At 42.0% G+C, this 23,402-nt stretch overlaps 1 pseudogene; it reads left to right on the top strand.

The window, feature by feature from the left end:
• Nucleotides 1-23,402, top strand: part of LOC129829124 (renalase-like) — a 50,874-nt pseudogene that overhangs the window by 248 nt on the left and 27,224 nt on the right.

Here is a 23,402-nt window from a genome sequence, read left to right as displayed (position 1 = left end):
AGTTGCCGCCAAAGTTGTTACATTGTATCTAAGTCAAATGTATACGAAGCGTAGCCTACTTGCTACTTGAGACGAGACTTTCACATAATTATAATTGACCAAATTAATTTATATCGTTACAATGTCGGCTGCGTGCTTATTATTCCACAGATAACAGTAAAAAAGTGAGGGTCAAATTGTGACATGTGGGATTTTTTTTAGCATACATTTCAACACTTCCTGCTCCGATCAGTGACATCTCAGTACTTCCTAAGAAGGATAAATCACAAAATATTGATGATGACATTTGACCCTAATTCATAGGCTATGTCTGCTGCTGTTGACCTCCCTGTGACTTCCATAAACCCACATGTAAATGTTTTGTTTGAATGTTTATAACACATTCTTATTTTCAATGACGGCCTAGGAACGGTGGGTTAACTGCCTCGTTCAGGGGCAGAACAACAGATGTGTACCTTGTCAGCTCGGGGGATTCAATCTTGCAACCTTACAGATAACTAGTCCAACGTTCTATCCACCTGATTACATTGCACTCCACGAGGAGCCTGTCTGTTACGCGAATGCAGTAAGCCAAGGTAAATTGCTAGCTAGCATTAAACTTATCTTATAAAAAACAATCAATCATAATCATTAGTTAACTACACAGGGTTGATTATATTACTTGTTTATCTAGCGTGTCCCGTGTCCTATGTAATCGATGCGGTGCGTATCGTTGCTCCAATGTGTACCTTTCTTAAAATCAATACACAGAAGTGTATATATATTTTAAAACTGCATATTTAGCTAAAATAAATCCAGGTTAGCAGGCAATATTAACCAGGTGAAATTGTGTCACTTCTCTTCCGTTCATGGCACGCAGAGTCAGTGTATATGCAACAGTTTGGGCCGCCTAATTTGCCCGAATTTTACGTAATTATGACATACAATTGAAGGTTGTGCAATGTAACAGGAATATTTAGATTTATGGATGCCACCCGTTAGATAAAATACGGAACGGTTCCGTATTTCACTGAAAGAATAAACGTCTTGTTTTCGAGATGATAGTTTCCGGATTCGACCATATTAATGACCTAAGGTGTGTTATATCTAAGTCTATGATTTGATAGAGCAGTCTGACTGAGCGATTTTAGGCAGCAGCAGGCTCGTAAGCATTAATTCAAACAGCACTTTCGTGCGTTTGCCAGCAGCTGTTTATGACTTCAAGCCTGTCAACTCCCGAGATTAGGCTGGTGTAACCGATGTGAAGGCCGACAGGTCGTAGACCCTGTTGCAACCCTTTTCCTAGAGTACTGCAGGATTTTGTTCCAACTAGGCACCACACCTGACCAACTGAGTTAATTGATCAGTTCAGTGATTGCCTAAATTTGACACACCTGGTCTTCCAGGTTCAGTTGGTTAAATAATAAACTTAAAGTGCCTGTGGCACTCCAGGATCAGGGTTCCCTACCCCTGTCGTAGAGGGAGACAGGTAGGTTTATACAAGCCCCACTGCAAACCAAGTACTAGCATGGAGAAATCAGGGGTAGATGCTTTTTCCCCGAGGGAGATACTTCGTTCAAACTTTAAAACGTGCAGACCAGTCTGGATTAAGTTGCTTGTATACAATTTTTTTATACTTTTTAAACTATACATTTTTTTCTTTCTTTTTGTCCTTCATCCACTTTTATGGGATTTCTTCTACATTCTGAATGGCCCATTGTCATCATCACTTCCAACATTCCATTCACTTAAATGCAACAATGCAATTTATGACACAAAACAGCTACTTTGACCACTTTCCCAACAAGTTAGACAATGTTGGAACATATGACATCTTCTTCTACTTATCTGCTATTCAAATCTGAAATTGAAACAAAGATATCTGCTACTAACCTAATGATACAACTGTTTTAGTAACTGCATAAAACAAATATAAGGATTATTTGCATCAATCCACTGGCCATTTGTTTTGCAAGCTCTGTAATCACATGAGTGCTACAGAAACATTGCTAACCAAACAACAATGGTCTCTTGCTGGTGTTCACCTGCATTAAAGGGTAACAATTCCCAAAAATAAAACTCAAAAGTGATCTCCTGATGTGGTTTAAGCATTGTTGTGGACTTAGCATGTCCAATTGTGTAGTTTTTTTTTTAAATTGAAAAAGTTATATTCTGAGAGAGGAAAAAAAATATGGAAACCTAAATGAAATCAGGGAACAAATTAAATGTTCAATTTGATTTGGGGGCTGAGGTGCTCAGAGGGAAGGGGTTCCCCCTTTCTGGCCTGTGGGTACCTCTTCCCACTGATCCTCCAGCCCAGAGAGGACTTCATGAACATCCTACTGGTCCAAATACGTTGTGAAAAAAAGTGTTTATTTAAAACTTTAACAATGTCTCATCGTCTTCTGTGCTCTGTTATTATAGTTGTTGTGAATGGCACGACAATGGGCATCAGGATCTCGTCATGGTATCTCTGTGCATTTAACTTGCCATCGTTAAAATGCAATTGTTTTCGTTCTCCGTAGCTTATGCCTGCCCATACCATAACCCCACTGCGACTATGGGGCACTTTGTTCACAACTTTAAAGTCAGTAAACTGCTCGCCCATACGACGCCATTCACACACTGTCTGCCATATGCCTGCTACAGTTGAAACCAGGATTCATCCGTGAAAAGCACACTTCTCCAGCCTGCCAGTGGCCATCGATGGTGAGCATTTGCCGTCTAAAGTCATTATGACGCCGAATTTCAGTCAGGTCAAGACCCCGGTGAGGATGACGTGCACGCAGATGAGCTTACCTGAGACGGTTTCTGACAGTTTGTGCAGAAATTTGTTAGTTGTGCAAACCCACAGTTTCATCAGCTGTCTAGGTGGCTGATCTCAGATGATCCCGCAGGTCCTGGGCTAGCATGGTTCAAATCAAATTTTACTGTTCACATACACATGGTTAGCAGATGTTATTGCAAGTGTAGAGAAAGCTTGTGGTGTAGCGAAATGGTTACACGTGGTCTGCTGTTGTGAGGCCAGTTGGATGTACTGCCAAATTCTCTAAAACAACGTTGAAGGCGGCTTATGGTAGAGACGTTCAATTCTTTGGCAACATTCTCTGGTGGACATTGCTGCAGTCAGCATGCTAATTGGCCGCTCCCTCAAAACTTGAGACATCTGTGGCATTGTGTGTTTGACAAAACTACCACACTGTTTAATCAGCTTCTTGACATGCCACACCTGTCCGGTGGATGGATTATCTTGACGAAGGAGAAATTCTCACTAACAGGGATGTAAACAAATTTGTGCACAATTTGAGAGAAATAAGTTTTTTGTTCATATGGGGAAAAAATTAGATATTTTATTTCAGCTCATGAAACATGGGACCAACACTTTACGTGTTGTGTTTATATTTTTGTTCAATATAACTAATTTGCTTTAAGTAGTACAGTTAGACTTTTTACACTTCTTGTCACAGCCGTTGCTGGAAGAAGACCAAGGTGCAGCATGGTGAGCGTACCTTTTCCTTTTTATTTCAAAATGTCGCCAACAAACGAAAAACAACTGTGAAGCTTACAGGGCATTAGTGCCACAAACAAAGTTAACAAAGAAAAGGGCTACTTAAGTATGGTTCCCAATCAGAGACAACGATAGACAGCTGTCCCTGATTGAGAACCATACCTGGCCAAAACAAAGAAATACAAAAACATAGAATGTCCACTCAAATCACACACTGACCAAACCAAAATCTCTAAGGTCAGGGCGTAACATTTCTTCCACTACCACAAAAATACTTTTGAAGAGCTAAAGCAAGCCCCACAACTTTACTTCATGTACAGTTACCATCTAGTTTGAGTTATTATCACTTCAATGTTTATGCATACACTGATTGTTCAAAACATTATGAACACCTGCTACTTCCATGACAGACTGACCAGGTGAAAGGTAATGATCCCTTATTGATGTCACTTGTTAAATTCACTTCAATCAGTGTAAGAGGGAGGAGACAGGAATAGAATAATTTTAAAGCCTTGAGACAATTGAGACAAGGATTGAGTATGTGTGCCATTCAGAGGGTGAATGGGCAAGACACAATATATACAGTTGAAGTCGGAAGTTTACATACACCTTAGCCAAATACATTTAAACTCAGTTTTTTACAATTCCTGACATAAAAATTCCCCGTCATAGGTCTGTTAGGATCACCACTTTATTTTAAGAATTAAATTAAATTTTTTAACTTAGGTCAAAAGTTTCAGGTAGCCTTCCACAAGCTTCACACAATAAGTTGGGTGAATTATGGTCCATTCCCCCTGACAGACCTGGTGTAACCGAGTCAGGTTTGTAGGCCTCCTTGCTCGCACACACTTTTTCAGTTCTGCCCACAAATGTTGTATATGATTGAGGTCAGGGCTTTGTGATGGCCACTCCAATACCTTGACTTTGTTGTCCTTAAGCCATTTTGCTACATGTATGCTTGGGGTCATTGTCCATTTGGAATACCAATTTGCGACTAAGCTTTAACTTCCTGACTGATGTCTTGATGTTGCTTCAATATATCCACATAATTGTCCTCCCTCATGATGCCATCTATTTTGTTAAGTGAACCAGTCGCTCCTGCAGCAAAGTACCCCACAACATGATGCTGCCACCCCCGTGCTTCACGGTTGGGATGGTGTTCTTCGGCTTGCAAGCGTCCCTCTTTTTCCTCCAATCATAACGATGATCATTATGGCCAAACAGTTCTATTTTTGTTTCATAAGACCAGAGGACATTTCTCCAAAAAGTACGATCTTTGTCCCCATGTGCAGTTGCAAACCGTAGTCTGGCTTTTATATGCCGGTTTTGGAGCAGTGACTTCTTCCTTGCTGAGCTGCCTTTCAGGTTATGTCAATATAGGACCTGTTTTACTGTGAAAATAGATACTTTTGTTTCCTCCAGCATCTTCACAAGGTCCTTTGCGGTTGTTCTGGGATTGATTTGCACTTTTCACACCAAAGTACGTTCATCTCTAGGCGACAGAACGTGTTTCCTTCCTGAGCGGTATGACGGCTGTGTGGTCCCATGGTGTTTATACTTGCGTACTATTGCTTGTACAGATAAACGTGGTACCTTCAGGCGTTCGGAAATTGCTCCGAAGGATGAACCAGACTTGTGGAGGTCTACAATTTTTTTTCTGAGGTCTTGGCTGATTTCTTTTGATTTTCCCATGATGTCAAGCAAAGAAGCACTGAGTTTGAACGTAGTCCTTGAAATACATCCACAGGTACACCTCCAATTGACTCAAATGATGTCAATTAGCCTATCAGAAGCTTCTAAAGCCATATCATCATTTTCTGGAATTTTCCAAGCTGTTTAAAGGCACAGTCAACTTAGTGTATGTACACTTCTGACCCACTGGTATTGTGATACAGTGAATTATAAGTGAAATAATCTGTCTGTAAATAATTGTTGGAAAAATTACTTGTCATGCATAAAGTAGATGTCCTAACCGACTTGCCAAAAGTATAGTTTGTTAACTAGAAATTTGTGGAGAGTTTTAATGACTCCAACCTAAGTGTACATAAACTTCCAACTTCAACTGTACATGATTCCATATGTTTTATTTCGTAGTATTGATGCCTTCACTATTATTCTTTAATGTAGAAAATGGAAATATATTGTAATAAATGTAGAAATATAGGAAAACCCTGGAATGAGTAGGTGTTTCCCAACTTTTGACTGGTACTGTATATGGGAGACATTAAAAGATGTGAAAAAACATGGTTGTGTTTTGTTGTGCCTCGGGTAAGGGTATCTCAAACGAAATACCTTTTTGAAGGTTGGCCACCAGACTAATTATGCCAATATGTTACTAGCATAATCAAATGTGGACATATTTTACCAAAGATATTTGTAAGTGGACTCAACAAATGTCAATCCATTGATGTCTGTTTGTTCTGTCAACTTTGAGCAAGTTATTCTTTGGGTTCCAAGATGGCTCTCATCATCATCACATTGTGTTTCAGTTTCTATGAAGAGCTGCTGGTCCATGGTGTTCTGAAGCCCCTATTGTCCTCAGTGGAAGGCGAGGTGATGGATTGAGGCCATAAAAACTACGTCACTCCAACAGGAGTGTCCACCATCGTCAAACATTTCCTCAAGCATTCAGGTAGCCCTGTCTCCTACCCTTTTTACCTTGTATCTGAAGATCACACATTTCATGTCTATCTCAAATATCTTTGACAAGGACCTTGTTGGAGATGTGATTTGCTTGTGTCGTTGTCTATTGAGTATAAGATATCAGAATGTCATACTAGGTTAAAGTCATGGAATTTCATACGAGGTCAAAGGTTGCACGTCGTTAGCAGCCCAACAGAACTAGAGGAATGGCCGATTTAATTAGGGCCGATTTCAAGTTTTCATAATAATCGGTAATCGGTATTTTTGGACACCGATTGTGGCCGATTATTATAATAATTTTTTTACACCTTTATTTAACTAGGCAAGTCAGTTAAGAACACATTCTCATTATGAATGACGGCCTAGGAACGGTGGGTTAACTGCCTTGTTCAGGGGCAGACCGACAGATTTTTACCTTGTCAGCTCGGGGATTCGTTTTTGCAACCTTCCGGTTACTAGTCCAACGCTCTAACCACCTGCCTTACATTGCACTCCACGAGGAGCCTGCGTGGCAGGCTGATTACCTGTTATGCGAGGGCAGCAAGAAGCCAAGGTAAGTTGCTAGCTAGCATTAAACTTACCTTATAAAAAGCAATCAATCTTAACACAGTCACTAGTTAACTACACATGGTTGATGATATTATTAGTTTATCTAGCGTGTCCTGCGTTGCATATAATCGATGCGGTGCCTGTTAATATCTCATCAAATCACAGCCTACTTTGCAAAACGGGTGATTTAACAAGAGCATTCGCAAAAAAGCACTGTCGTTGCACCAATGTGTACCTAACCATAAACATCAATGCCTTTCTTTAAAATCAATACACAAGTATATATTTTTAACCTGCATATTTAGTTAATATTGCCTGCTAACATGAATTTCTTATAACTAGGGAAATTGTGTCACTTCTCTTGCGTTCCGTGCAAGCAGTCAGGGTATATGCAGCAGTTTGGGCCGCCTGGCTCTTTGCGAACTGTGTGAAGTCCATTTATTCCTAACAAAGACCGTAATTAATTTGCCAGAATTGTACATAATTATGACATAACATTGAAGGTTGTACAATGTAACAGCAATATTTAGACTTAGGGTTGCCACCCGTTAGATAAAATACGGAACGGTTCCGTATTTCACTGAAAGAATAAACATTTTGTTTTTGAAATTATAATTTCTGGATTCGACCATATTAATGACCAAAGGCTCATATTTCTGTGTGTTATTATGTTATAATTAAGTCTATGATTTGATATTTGATAGAGCAGTCTGACTGAGTGTTGGTAGGCAGCAGCAGGCTCGTAAGCATTCATTCAAACAGCACTTTCGTGCTTCAAGCATTGAGCTGTTTATGACTTCAAGCCTATCAACTCCCGAGATTAGGCTGGTGTAACCGATGTGAAATGGCTAGCTAGTTAGCGGGGTGTGCGCTAATAGCGTTTCAAACGTCACTCGCTCTGAGACTTGGAGTAGTTGTTCCCCTTGCTCTGCAAGGGCCACGGCTTTTGTGGTGTGATGGGTAACGATGCTTCGAGGGTGGCTGTTGTCGATGTGTTCCTGGTTTGAGCCCAGGAGGGCGAGGAGAGGGACGGAAGCTATACTGTTACACTGGCAGTACTAAAGTGCCTATAAGAACATCCAATAGTCAAAGGTATATGAAATACAAATGGTATAGAGAGAAATAGTCCTATAATTCCTATAATAACCTCAACCTAAAACTTCTTACATGGGAATATTGAAGACTCGTGTTAAAAGGAACCACCAGCTTTCATAGGTTCTCATGTTCTGAGCAAGGAACTTAAACGTTAGCTTTTTTACATGGTACATATTGCACTTTTACTTTCATCTCCAACACTTTGTTTTTGCGTTATTTAAACCAAATTGAACATGTTTCATTATTTATTTGAGGCTAAATTGATTTGATTGATGTATTATATTACGTTAAAATAAAAGTGTTCATTCAGTATTGTTGTAATTGTCATTATTACCAGTAAATAAATAAATAAACATTTTAAAATCTGCCGATTTAATCGGTATCGGATGTTTTTGGTCCTCCAATAATCGGTATCAGTATCGGCGTTGAAAAATGGTAATCAGTCGACCTCTACTATCAACCGATAAAGGAGGGGGATATCTACAGTATTACCCAGTACAGGCCTTTTAGAAAACATTCACAGGAATTGACGCCTACAAAACCTAATAGTACAGTGTTAGCAGATCAAATCACAACCCTCATGCAACACCAGCTATTTTATTTCTAGTCCACTAAAAAGAGGTTAAGGGCTCCATTTAAAAACAAATTCTGGACATCTATGGTGCGCCTAACCTGGTTCTTCATCTCTAAAGAGATTCTGTAGTCTAATTCTGGAATGTACAATTCCGGGTTCTCGGAGAGAAGAGCTGTGCATCCTTGCTCTAATTTACTATCTCATTCTGTGTTTCCTCCTCATTGTGCATCATTTGATTACTGTTTGTGGTGAGGTAACATACTGTTCTACTCGTCGCTTGCCACCGCCATGTGCGGAAGAGCGTGCGTGTGTGTGTAACCATCTCCAGGCTGTGTGTATCATTAACCACAACGTTTGAATCATTTCCCCAGTGATGCACAATCAAAAAGGTTCTCTGTATTTGACATCGTCTCTGGATTTTTCCTCACCGCCTCTCTTTCTCTCCTTCTCTTCCTCCGTCCGTCCCTCTATTTCACTGCAACAATGCCGACTCTGCATCTCTGCACCCAGGTAGAGGCAGAGGTGTTCTTTAACCACCAAGTCACCCACATCTACCAGAATGGTGCGAGCTGGGAGGTGTGTCGGAAGGGCACGGCCACGGAGCAGTTTGACGCTGTGGTCCTCACCGTGGCCATACCGCAGATCTTACAGCTGCAAGGAGACGTGGGCTCCTGTGAGTATTGATCTACCCACCATCCGCTGATGCACAGACATATGCATGGTTAGTCATAATACTACACAGCTCCAGTCTTTGAGGGTCGATGTGCTGTATGCTGCTCCTTTTTCATCCTGGCCTTTTATCAGTTAGGATCCAACGAGGTTAAAAACAGCTGGACTGAGGATCTTGAGGGCCTGAGTTGTTTACCCCTGATATACTGTACACTGAGTGTACAAACATTAGGAACACCTACTCTTTCCATGACAGACTTACCAGGTGAAAGCTATGATCCCTTATTGATGTCACCTGTTAAATCCACTTCATTCAGTGTAGATAAAGGGGAGAAGACAGGGTTAAAGAAAGATGTTTAAGCTTTGAGACAATTGAGACATGGATTGTGTATGTACCGTTCAGAGGGTGAATGGGCAAGACAAGATTTAAGATCCTTTGAATGGGGTATGGTAGAAGGAGCCAACTTGACACAACTGTGGGAAGCATTGGAGTCGACATGGGCCAGCATCACTGTGAAACGCTTTCGACTGTGAAACGCTTTCGACTCCATGCCCCGACAAATTGAGGCTGTTCTGAGGGCAAAGGGGTGGTACAACTCAGTATTAGGAAGGTGTTCAAAATGTTTGGTATACTCAGTGTATATACAGCCTATGTTTTTGTTTCTAATCAGCCAAATATTTGCATTGAACAATATGTGAGATATTCAGATCTTGTCTAGTTCACCTCTGCTTCTAGTTAAATGTGAGTTTTGGCATAGCTGGAGACAGCCAGGTCTTACGGTAACCTCAGGATTATAGCGTTGTGCCAGCAACTGAAAGGTAACTGGTTCAAGTCCCGGAGCCGACAAGGTAGAAAAATCTGCCATTGTGCCCTTGAGCAAGGCACTTAACCCCAATTGCTCCAGGTATGCTGGACATTGTTGGACCTTGGCTCTGACAACAAGTTGCTACTTAATGTTATGTTCATGATGAAGCTCCCCATCATTCCTCTGACTTAAGAAATTGGGTGTTATGAGAAATCTTACTTGGTATTCGCTCCTCACTCCTACACATGTGTGAATGCATCACTCTGGCCTCTCCAGACAGACAGAAAGACAGCTGACTGGCTGGTCAGTGGGTGATTAGGCCCCACCAGTAGACCAACAAACACAGAGCCTGTCCTTGGCTGCCACACCGCTGACCGGGTCCCTCCAGTCGCATGTTAAATCAGTCTCCAGCTGTCTCTCTGGCTGCGAGGGGCTCGCATCCACAGCCAAATTTGTATTCTCCAAGTGAGATTTCGAAACCCTAACACAGTGTAGTGTAGATTCCTGATGGACGAATATGGAAATGGGAGAGGAAGGCATAGTCCTCCAGGGTGCGTAGAGTTTCTTGGAAACGGTGAATAATGCAGAGTGTGGATGAAAAAGCAGAAGCAGAAAAAAAAAGCAGAAGTCGCTGCATTCCAAATGAGCCACTGGACTGAAAAAGGGAATAAAACAAGTGAAAACGGTGGAGGAAACCGTGCCCATTGCTATTAGGGTGAAGAGATGGTCTGAGATGCTGAATTCCGAATGACTAGTTTGGTATCACGCACAGAAGGTTGAGGATGGTCGAAGTAGGGCAGTACAGTCGTGGCCAAAAGTTTTGAGAATGACACGAATATACATTTTCACAAAGTATGCTGCCTCAGTTTGTATAATGGCAATTTGCATATACTCCAGAATGTTATGAAGAGTGATCAGATGAATTGCAATTAATTGCAAAGCCCTCTTTGCCATGCAAATGAACTGAATCCCCCCCAAAACATTTCCACTGCAATTCAGCCCTGCCACAAAAGGACCAGCTGACATGTCAGTGATTCTCTCGTTAACACAGGTGTGAGTGTTGACAAGGACAAGGCTGGAGATCAGTCTGTCATGCTGATTGAGTTCGAATAACAGACTGGAAGCTTCAAAAGGAGGATGGTGCTTGGAATCATTGTTCTTCCTCTGTCAACCATGGTTACCTGCAAGGAAAGACGTGCGGTCATCATTTGCTTTGCACAAAAAGGGCTTCACAGGCAAGGATATTGCTGCCAGTAAGATTGCACCAAAATCAACAATTTATCATATCATCAAGAACTTCAAGGAGAGCAGTTCAATTGTTGTGAAGAAGACTTCAGGGCGCCCAAGAAAGTCCAGCAAGCGCCAGGACCATCTCCTAAAGTTGATTTAGCTGTGGGATTGGGGCACCACCAGTACAGAGCTTGCTCAGGAATGGCAGCAGGCAGGTGTGAGTGCATCTGCATGCACAGTGAGGTGAAGACTTTTGGAGGATGGCCTGGTGTCAAGAAGGGCAGCAAAGAAGCCACTTCTCTCCAGGAAAGACATCAGGGACAGACTGATATTCTGCAAAAGGTACAGGGATTGGACTGCTGAGGACTGGGGTAAAGTCATTTTCTCTGATAAATCCCCTTTCCGATTGTTTGGGGCATCCGTAAAAAAGCTTGTCCTGAGAACACAAGGTGAGCGCTACCATCACTCCTGTGTCATGCTAACATTAAAGCATCCTGAGACCATTCATGTGTGGGGTTGCTTCGCAGCCAAGGGAGTGGGTTCACTCACAATTTTGCCTAAGAACACAGCAATGAATAACGAATGGTACCAACAGATCCCCCAAGAGCAACTTCTCCCAAACATCCAGGAACAGTTTGGTGATGAACAATGCCTTTTCCAGCCTGATGGAGCACCTTGCCATAAGGCAAAAGTGATAACTAAGTGGCTCGGGGAACAAACCATCAATATTTTGGGTCCATGGCATTCTCAAAACTTTTGGCCACGACTGTAGAGGATGAGTTGGTGAAGCAGGCAGTGGTGGTTCTAGACCATTTCAACTGGGGGGGGGGTTCTTAGCTGGGGCCAGTTGTAATGTTAGAGGGGCCAGTTACATTAGACGTTATTGTTGTCATCGTTTTCTTCAATGCATTGCAGGCATTAGCAGGCAAAAGACCATGTTCATAATCATTATCGTTGCCACTGTCTAATAACGGATGTAAAAAAAGAACGATAGCAAAAATTTGTTATGTAAAAACTAGTTCATACTCCACATTTAGGGGGGCCACAAGGGGGTCCAAAATTGTTGTCACAGGGGCACTGCCCCCCCCCCCCCCCCCCCCTCATAACCGCCACTGGAAGCAGGGATATCTTCTTGAACTGTGCTGCACTGTGGGTGACAGTTAAAGCTGAGAGGTACACCTGAAAGGAACTATAGTCTGAAGTGATGGTGTCAGCTATGTTACCATTTACTGAATGACTGTGACATGTAACTGTACAAACAGTAAATGTCAGTCCAATTCAAGATTCGCTGAATCTTAAGGAGAGTGGGGAATAGGTTTTTTAAATTAAGACAGAGCCTCTGTAAGTATTACATATCGAATAACCTGTCTCTACAATATTCACTGAGTTGTCTCGAGAAAATGTACATTTTTTTCTCTACTGGGGATCAAATCAAATTTTATTGGTCACATGCTGGTCACATGCACCAACTTTACAGTAAAATGCTTACTGTAGACATCCCCAACAACGCAGAGTTAAAAAGTAAGATAAATATTTGCTAAATAAAAAAGGAAATAGTAACACAATTTAAACAATAACGAGGCTAATATGCAAGGAATACCAGTACCGAGTCAACGCTCAGTGGTACGAAGTAGTTGAGGTAATTGAGATAATACAGTATGTACATGTGGGTAGGGGTAAAAGTGCATAATGAGCTGCTAGTGAGTTCACTTAATAGACAAATTCCAAAGCTAGTTAGTCGGCCCAGTTTGACTGCTTTCATTCAAAGCCATAGAAATGACTTCAAAGCCCCCATGACTTAGAAATGGATTTATGGATTCATTTGAGAAATGTGCTCTGTGCCTTTTGGGCTTAGGTTTACTGTGAGAAACTCTATCCATACAAATGGTTCTGCTTTACAGAGACAGGCTGGAGTCATTTGGGAGCATTCTTCAGAGCCCCGGCTCCTTTGTTGTTTGTAATTTATACACAGATCTTTTGACACTTGCATGCATATTTTCTTCTCGCTATAGTCTTTCGGTCAAATTAAATCTGACCCAACCAAACCATCTGTCTGCATGTAGTGTGTTGAACTCATCATGGATTGATTGTAAGTGTGTATTCATCGGGTGTGTTGTAAGTAACAGCAAATGCCCCTAGAATGTGTAGGACAACTGGTTCATTCTAGAACACTCAACATCAATGGATAAACAATTGTTACTGTATGAATATACACTGCTCATCGAACATCTCATTCCAAAATTATGGACATTAATATGGAGTTAGTCCCCCCTTTGCTGCTATAACAGCTTCCACTCTTCTGGGAAGGCTTTACACTAGATGTTGGAACATTGCAGCGGGGATTTGCTTCCATTCAGCCACAAGCATTAGTGAGGTCGGGCACTGATTTTGGGCGATTAGGCCTGGCTCACAGTCGGCGTTCCAATTCATCCCAAAAGTGTTCGATGGGGTTGAGGTCAGGGCTCTGTGTAGGCCAGTCAAGTTCTTCCACACCGATCTCGACAAACCATTTCTGTATGGACCTCGCTTTGTGCACAGGGGCAAAAACAGGAAAAAGTTGGAAGCACAGAATCGCCTAGAATGTCACTGTATGCTGTAGCGTTAATATTTCCTTTTACTGGAACTAAGGGGCCTGAACCATTATTCCTCCTCCACCCAACTGTACAGTTGGTGCTAGGCATTGGGGAAGGTAGCGTTCTCCTGGCATCCGCAAAACCCATAATCTTCCGTCAGACTGCCAGATGGTGAAGTGCGATTTAATCACTCCAGAGAACATGTTTCTACTGCTCCAGAGTCCAAAGGCGGCAAGCTTTACACCACTCCAGCCGACACTTGGCGTTGTGAACTTAGGCTTTTGTGCGGCTGCTCCGCTATGGAAACCAATTTCATGACGCTCACGACGAACAGTTATTGTCCTGACGTTGCTTACAGAGGCAGTTTGGAACTCGGTAGTGAGTGTTACAACTGAGGACAGACAATTATTTTAGTGCGCTTCAGTACTCGGCGGTCCCGTTCTGTGAGATTGTGTGGCCTACCACTTTGCGGCTGAGCCGTTGTTGCTCCTAGACATTTCCACTTCACAATAACAGCACTTAGAGTTGACCGGGGCAGCTCTAGTAGGGAAGAAATTGGATGAACTGACTTGTTGGAAAGGTGGCGTCCTATGACGGTGCCACATTGAAAGTCACTGATCACTTCAGTAAGGCCATTTTACTGCAAATGTATCTATCGAGATTGCATGTCTTTGTGCTCGATTTTATACCCCTGTCAGCAACGGGTGTGGCTGAGCTAGCCGAAACCACTAATTTGAAGGGGTGTCCACATTCTAATGTATATATAGTGTATATACTGTAGTCCCACTCTGAATAGGCCCGGCAAAAGACTAGTGTCCTGTCCAAGCGGTACACATGAAGCTGCCTTACGCTACAGAAACAAGAAATAGCATCCTTCCCCTAATGAGCCCTTCCGGCTGTTCCAAGCCAAGGCTTGTGCAACAAGGCTACTTATACACTGAGTATACCAAATATTAGGAACGCCTTCCTAATATTGAATTGCTACCCCCCTTTTGCCCTCAGAACAGCCTCAATTCGTCGGGGCGTACTGTACAAGGTGTCAAAGCATTCCACAGTTGTGTCAATTTGGCTGGATGTCTTTTGGGTGGTGGACCATTCTTGATACACACAAAAACTGTTGAGTGAAAAACCCAGCAGTGTTGCACTTCTTGACACAAACCAGTGCCCCTGGCACCTACTACCATACCCTGTTCAAAGGCACTTAAATATTTTGTCTTGCCCATTCACCCTCTGAATGGCACACATACACAATCCATGTCTTAAGGCTTAAAAAATCCTTCTTTAACCTGTCTCCTCCCTTTCATCTACACTGATGGAAGTGGATTTAACAAGTCACATCAATATGGGATCATAGCTTTCACCAGAATTTACCTGGTCAGTCTGTCAAGAAAGAGCAGGTGTTCTTAATGTTTTGTATACTCAGTGTATATTTATATTTGTTTAAGACCACCATACATTGGTTTGCCTTTATAGATTAGATGCAAATTATATACAATAGATAAGATATATTTATAAATGTGGGTGGTAGTAATGACTTTGTCAGGTTCATTCATTATGCATTTTATTTAGCAAAAAAATGTGAAGATGTCAGTGATAGTGGTGCAGTGCGAGGGACTGGACAGAGGAGGGCAGTAACAGGTGTGAGCTGGAGCCAGTCCCTGCCCCCATGAGGATGCAGTCTGGAAGTCATTTAAACAGAATCAAGCTTCAAAATAACCCTTGCTTCACACTTCCTCCTCTGTCCTGGTTGCTCAAAATTCTGAAAATATGAGACACTGAGAAATGTGTTGTCATTATGTTGAACAGAGAAATGGGGGATAAGAATAGTCTGCGGATAATGTGCAGAAATCTACACAAACAGTAATTCTAATAAAACATGTCTAGAAAGCCAAATCATACACAAAAGATATATATTTTTTCTCTTCATATCAAATCATCTTTGGCAGCTACTGTATGAATTTTACTTTTGATCTCGCTGAACAGAGTCAATGTGGATTTATCTGTTCTCTGCAGACCCTTTTTGAAATTAACAAGTTTATTGGTAAAACCCCTCAGAACCACCTTGACTGAGTCTCCGAAGGGATCTAGTTATTTTTTTTTAGTGTCTGAAACCGCAGGAATTTAGTGTTTCTTGAAGCATCTGAAACCGCAGGGATCTAGTGTTTCTTGAAGCATCTGAAACCGCAGGGATCTAGTGTTTTTTTGAAGCATCTGAAAGGTCCAGCTCTTTGTTGTGCAGTTAGTCTTTAGATAATGGTTTCATGTGTTCTACGTTTGGTTAACATAATAGAGAGGGTCGAGGTATAGGCCTGTTGTTCTTAATGTTTCAATATAGCATGGCTCTGTTTGCAAAAAGTGGTACTATTTCCTCCATAGAATTCCTTTTGTGTTGCTCTGAGCAAACTTAGGTTAGGAGTACAGTATGTGAAGACTTACCTATCTGCACCTGTTCCTCTAACTGTTTTTAGACAGGCTATATAGATTTAGTGTGAATGCAAGTGTACATGTCTTTTTTTCCACCTCATTCTGTGGGCAGTGTGAACACAGCATCACACTGGATCTGATCACCAAACATTTTGCTTCCTGCTTTTACATGACTGTCCTTTCTGGTCTGGATTTAAGCCATTTTTATTACCGTTCTGGTTAGCGATTATATCACCTTCATGGTTTTGTTTTCTGCCCAACGGTTATTTTATAATCTATTGTCGCCCTGGATGTCTGCCTAGTTGAGGGCCTCTCTTCGGCCGCCTCCTGTTACCTGCTGCACTGCTCCCCGCCTGCTCTGGTCTGTCTCTCCCAGTCTGCTACAGGTGCCCTCGCCACTCTCCCTCCCTCTCTCCCCCCGGAGCTTTGCTCGTCTACATCATACGCATACATCGCAGACTTGTTTACTGATCTGCTGTTGGACTATTTGATTAGTGATTCTTGCTGTGTTTTGTATTATTATTTAGGAACGTTTTTCATTTGAAGTCGTAGCTCATTTAATGCGGGTTTAGCGTTGCGTTGGCTACGTATCTTAGATTGTTCTGTTAACACAGTGCTAGGGACATACAAAGTTTTCTCCCATGGTAATTGATAGGGCAATAAACAAACATGCTACTGTCGCTCATTTTGCTGTTGTCTGCCCTTGGCTTTTACAATGTTGGCAATACTTTTAGAGCCCGTTGCTCTGTGAATGAGGAAATACATGACTGTTTCTCCTTCGTGTTTCGGGAGAAACCACCCTCTTGCTCCGTAAATGCACGTGAGAACTATGCACATTTCTCCCAAACAACATGGGAGAAATCTGACTCTTGCGCTTACATGTCAGGACTGTTCTCTTGGTGCTTAACCATGTCTCTGGACTTCACACATCTCCTGAAATATGTGGCGTTAAAGACTGGTGACTATGGATTGTCGTTCAAGTCCCGTCTGTAAAAACCCCCGATCTAGGCTTGCCATTATCTTGCTGCTTCTACTGTCTGGAAATGTACAATCTAAACCAGGTCCTGACATTTTTACCCCTGCCGAATTAAGTAGTCAGAGTGGCCTGAAGTTTCTGCATATGAATGTAAGAAGTCTTCTACTGAAGCTTGATTTTGTGAATATATGGATAGAAACTGACGACCCTGACGTATTTATGCTTTCTGAGTCCTGGCTCCAAAAATCTTTTTCAGACAAAAGTATTGGCATAAATGGTTACAATGTTTTTCATACAGATCATAAATCTACGGGTGGTGATGTTGCTGTATACGTAAAAGACAATTTCTCGGCGGTCGTTCTGACTTCTGTTACTAAACCTAAGCAATTTGAATATCTGTCTTTGAACCTAAACCTCGGCTCATCTTTAGATATTGTTGTATCTTGTTGTCTATAGACCTCCATCTGCTACTGCTGGCTCTCTGGATTGTATTTTTTCCGAATTGTTATTACAGCATGTCAATTCTGAGTTTGTCCTGATGAGTGATCTGAATCAGGATTGGTTATCATCTAGCTCTGATCATCTCTAAATTCTATGGAATACCTATAATCTCACCCAGATTGTCAACAGTGTAACTAGGTTGATTATAAAGTATCCTCTTTGATTGATTTGATCTTAACCAATACTCCTCATCGTTTTAATGCTTCTGGTATTTTTTGCAAATGACATTAGTGATCACTGTGCTATTTCCTATGTGAGATATGGTAAAACTCCTAAGCGATCTCCACGTGTCATTACGAAAAGAAACTAGAAGCAGTTTGATATTCAAGGCTTTTTACATGATGTATCTAGTATGGAATGGAATAGAGTTGAATTAGTCCCTGATGTTGAACTAGCCTTATCTTACTTCCACAACGCATTCCAGGATGTATGCAATAGGCATGCAACTTTTAAAAAATTCAGGATTAAGTGCAGAAAGACCCTTGGTTTACTGATGAATTTACTAAAATCATAAGGGAACGAAATGCTATGTGGGCTACACCAAGAGGATGATTGGATGGCTTTTGAATGTCTTTGACATATGGGTGTGGCAATGACCAAAAACTGAAAGCATACCACTACCTTAAATCTACTTCGGATAATTTAAATAATCCCTCCAAATTTTGGCAGAGTAGTGAAAGGTTTGGAGTGCAAAAAAAGATACACAGCTTCCCAAACAATTGTTGGTAGAGACACAGATTGTAACTGAGATAACCTCCATTCTGAAAGCCTTAAATCAGCATATTCTAGATGCAGGCAGTTTATTTGAAAAGGTTGAAGGTATAAATGAGCCCCCTGTGAATTTACCTGACACCCCTGTGCACTCCTTCGCCAGGTTCTCCTTCTCATCCTTCTCCGTTTCAGAAGTGCATAAAGCCCTGAAAGAAATTGATAGAAAGAAATCCCCTGGCCCTGATGAACTAGACCCCCGCCTCCTACACCTAGCTGCTGACATGATTGCTCCCCCTTAACATGTACTTTTAACCTCACGCTTGACATTAAGGAAATCCCGAAGTTATGGAAATCTGTTTTTGAACTGCCTCTCCTGAAAGGTGGAGATCCTTCGCTACTTGACAATTATCGACCCATATCAAAATAGTCTGTACTGTCAAAGGTACTGGAGTCCTTTGTTACGTAATATGTAATTGTTGTACTGTGTGTGTGCCTATAGTTTGGTTCAATGTTGCGTTAGTGTATGTAAGTTGTTTAGTCTGAAACTTTGCTCCCCCCCTGCTGCTGTTGGACCAGGTCTCTCTTGAAAAAGAGATGTTATCTCAATGAGAAAAACCTGTATAAATAAAAAAAAAAAAATGTTTTATTAGATGATTGGACTGGATGTGTGCATGTTATTCTGATGATTTCTGATTTATTGCCTTACGATCGACGGTCTGGCCACTATCCCTTTAGAACTGCAACAATATGAAAGAAATCAAAGCCCTTGGTTTCAATCAACCACATATCCAAGCTGTCAAATGTACAGTGGGCAAGTTCTGAACATATTGTTCATGTTGTCTCGTCTGAAGTGTTTGGTTTTATGATTGGTATCCGGCTGAATACTCAGGCATAGCTTGTGCGCGTCTTGTGGTGTGTCTTGGCCTTCACAGCACTTTTCCTTTCCTTGCAGGGGAAATGAGTGGGAAATACGGCCATGTATCGTTTGCAAAAGATGAATGAACTCAGGGAGCACTGGCGGGACATGGCACGCCTGATATAAATCACTGTGGTCTCCTGGCTTATTTGTTCCCCATAATATATTGCAGAGGATTTGGGGTCAGCGGTTTGACACGGTTCCTGGAGCACTAGTTTTAGGGAGGAGAGGTGTCCTTTTATCCAGGGTGGCTTGCCAACGTCTTTGCCAGAGGCTTAATGCATTCTACCCTAGCCAATTGCATGACTCTCTTTTTTTTTTTTGTTCTTGGAAGTGAATTCCCTGTCTTAATGTTTGGAGCTTTTGCAGAATCTCCTCTTTTTCCCCTTTACTCTAGCGAAATGTCTGATTTCATTGACAACCCAAGCCAGCTGCCAAAAATGAACAACAGAAGCAGGAATGTTGGTTTTGCAAGAGCTGGCAGAGTTCGCAAAGTCACTAAATGACATAAGACATTTGAACGGTTTCTGATGGCCAGTGTGTCTGTTGCAGTGTTCACAGGGGCCCCTGTTGATACTGAGGGTGTTCCCTACAGCCAGCCACAGCCCACACACACACAGCATGCTGTACCCACATTGGAAACCGTCCATGAAACATGTCAACCCACAAAAAAAAACATTACACAATCCTCCTCTTCCCCACACTTTCCTCGAATTCGACTGGATCCAGGCCAGAAGTGGAGCACTATCGGTATTACAAACAGGTGGTTAACCTGGTCCTGGAACAATGCAGAAGGGCTGAGTAAGGTCATTTTCAAAATTAGAATGCGATATAAACTCACTTCCGCTTTGGCACACACCGTTTTAAAGCATAAGAGGAACCGTTTCTGTTCTTGTGGGTAAAGAAAGAATAGGACAAAAGAGGAAGTTAGTTGACCCTCTGCTTATAAAAATGTTACAGGCTAACTCATAGAAAAGAGTAGTGTTTCCATGAAACAAATATTTTGGCCTAAGGCCTATATGCATGCAAGTACAGTATAACGGTGATCAATGGTTTTCACTGTCCTCTAAATATGTTGAGATATATTGATTTACAATAATATACTGCAAGTACTGGCTTCTTAGTAAAGGCAGTGTTACTGCCTAAATGAATGTAGATATCTCCCTTGTTATCTGAGTGTGATCGCTTTCATAGTCGGAGCTTAAGTATTACTCTTTTTATAGAGGTGGAAGTCAAATGAAAAGCAATGAGCAGATCTATCAAAGGTTATCAGTGTGTTGCCACTCCCTATCCCCTTTGCACTGGTTTTATCATCTGTCAAACAAATTAGCCACAGATCTGCATGATCAAAGTGCACTTGGTCCTCCCCAGCTCTCCCTCAGCCAAGGCCCAACTATTTCTAGTGAGAAATTACAACCTGCCTCCACCAAGCTGTGAATCATAAAGCACTGATTCACTCGACTAGTTTATGACATCCTCGCGGGTTCACAGCATTTTCACCTCTCTCCTAAGTACCCCTTCAGGTTTCCTCAACTTGTATTGCCCATAGACTGTCACCACCACTTGCGACCCTGGCCTCGAACTGATATCCCTCCCTTCGTTCATCTCTCCGTTATCTGTCCCTCTGGCCGGGCCACACCCTCTTCCCATGGAGGCCAGCACATAGCAGTGCCTCCTCTCCTCTGCTGCCCGCCTGCCCTACCGCCTGCCTTTCTCCGATGACATCATCCGTCCTGTCCGGTCACAGCACAGTGCTGAGAGCCTTTAGGCCACAGCTTTGATTTCCCTGAGCTGCAGATAGCCACAGATAATTACAGCAGGATAGAAATAAGAATAAGTACTGCAGCATGGAGCGGAGGGGAGTATGATGGAAGCACCAGAACCAAAGCAGTCACTCACCTCCTATATTTGACCCCTCATTCTCTGTGTCGGCTCCCACGCCAGGCTGATATTGAGAAACCTAATTCTTGTTCCGTTCTTATGAAATGCCTAACTGTTCTTGGCAGGCACGCCTCGCTTGTGTGGCAATTTGTGTTTTTTGGCAGCCGAGTTTGATTTGTGGCTTTGATAGTTTGAGATGAATAGTATGCGCACTGAGGATTTCTCCCCAGAACTCCCTTTACTTACAGTAGGCTTCTCAAATTCATTAGTAAACAGCCATATTGCACATTTTGGTTTATTCATTGTTGAAACATTCATACCTTTAGTTATTTATGCAGTCGTATCCTTTGAACAGGTTCATGTTTATAGTTGGACTGGATTGTTATGCGCAGCTTCTCTATTCAGACAGTGTGTATTTCTGTCTGCCTGGGGTAGCTACAGCAGTGCTTCAGTCTGGTGTGCCTAAAATGATGTAATCCTTCTCTCTGATTACTGTCAGAGATGCACTGCTTTTTTTTGCTGCCTGCTCTGTGTCGTCTTACAAAGACGAACCGTAGAGAAATGTGCAATATATGTGTCCAAAATATATGTTGAGGACTTGATGATGCTTGGGTGTAGGCTACAGTATATGTTCTGTATGTATGTTCCTCATTTCACGTCACACCTACAGATTGTTTCCTGTTTCCACTAGCAACCCTGTTTTCACTGCTTTTTCTGTCCTCTTGTTTCTTGCTGCTTTGCATTGCAAGTGCATGTGAAAATATATAATGGACTTTCTGTTGCTTGTTAAGGGTAAGGAAACAAGTAGAAGGTTTATTGGTTCCTCGCTGTTGTTGATGAGACGTTTTATAAAGGAGACGGAAACAAGTGGTGACGCACATCCCCTATCCTCTGGGGTTCAAGTATTTCACACCCACTTAACGGATGAGCCCCTTATTTACATAGCTCACCCGTAAGTACCCAAAATATATCCAAAGACTCCTGCCTACCAGCACTTTTATTCAAAATAGAAACTATGGCCACAGATGTCTCGCCAGGTTCTGTCTCTGCTGCACAGAGCACTGTGAAGGGTTTATATAGCAGCTAGTGGCTTCACATTCACAGGCCTGCCAGTGTGCACAGATGATGTCATCGATTGAAAGCACCAAACACATCCATTTTAGGGGTTGCATAGATGTCAGCCAAAGCTCTGCACTAAATGGGTGGTATGCAATTCTTCAATTCTCTACTCACTGGCTGAATTTGAGTAAGTAGATATTTTTTCCCCTCCAGTTGTACCAACGGCTTTCATTCGAAGAGGAACTGTTGTGTAGTTTGAAATGGGGATTATTGATTTCCTATTCTGTTCGATTCTGTTCTGTCCTGCAGCACTCTGACTGCAGCCGTGACACTTCTACAGAGGAGAGACGAGGGGATGTTCCATAGATTTAGAGAGAACTAATATTTCTTAGGTAAACGGTGTACTACTGCAACTTTTATGAATGCATTTGGTAGCTATCCATCAACCCAGTTCAAAGTCAGAAATAAAGATACCTTTCTAGTTTAGTTTGCATGATGCAAAGCAATATGAATAGCTGGGTCAGTATGAATTGGTTTAGCTGGTCAGAACTAGTGCTTGGCTCCCCCTATAAAAAGACAGTGGAACTTGCACATTTTTACTCCCTCCCTGCTAAAAATAACCACTCTGGCTTGACGTCAGTCCTGGAGCCTGCAGGTTGTCACTCTAAATGTCTCAGGTTGTGTTAAATTCTGTCCCAAACAATCTCTGAAATAAACCTAGCCATTTAAGCCCTGCGGTGCTCTGTTTACCCAGAAAATGGTTTAACTGACATCGGAGCAACCTAGCTTAATTTGCTTGGCTACACAAAGGGGTCCGTTATGCTTGTTTGCAGAAGGAGGAAAAAAACTCCAGCAAATACATTAAGAAAAATCCCCTGAAAATGTGTGCTGTAGCCCTTTATACTCGTACCCCGTATACGGGTTGAAAATGGCAGATTTAGTCACTGATAAGTGTCTAAATTGGAACACAGTGGCTGTACAGTAATATGCTATACATTACGTCAGAGCTCTGCGCTTCACAGCGTTGTATGGGTTTTGACTGACAGCCGTTCTGAACTTGAGCACCTCACGCGGCAAGTAGTTGCTCCCATTCCTCCCCTAAATGTTTTTTTTGTCTGAGTGAGGGAAATGCTGTATATTAAGAGGACTCTATGTATTTTGAAAGATGAGACGTTGAGGATTATAATTAACACCACTTTGATGTCATACAAGTAAACATCTGAGTCCAAATGTGCACTTCACATTTCCATATCATAAAACTCATGTCATAAACAGTGCCAACATTTATAATCACTGTGTTTTAGGGCT

The sequence above is a fragment of the Salvelinus fontinalis genome, chromosome 30 (assembly GCF_029448725.1).
Source record: "Salvelinus fontinalis isolate EN_2023a chromosome 30, ASM2944872v1, whole genome shotgun sequence".
Classification (NCBI taxonomy): Eukaryota; Metazoa; Chordata; class Actinopteri; order Salmoniformes; family Salmonidae; genus Salvelinus; species Salvelinus fontinalis.
Note: the sequence above shows the minus strand (reverse complement) of the source record. Positions and strands in the feature narration are given on the sequence as shown.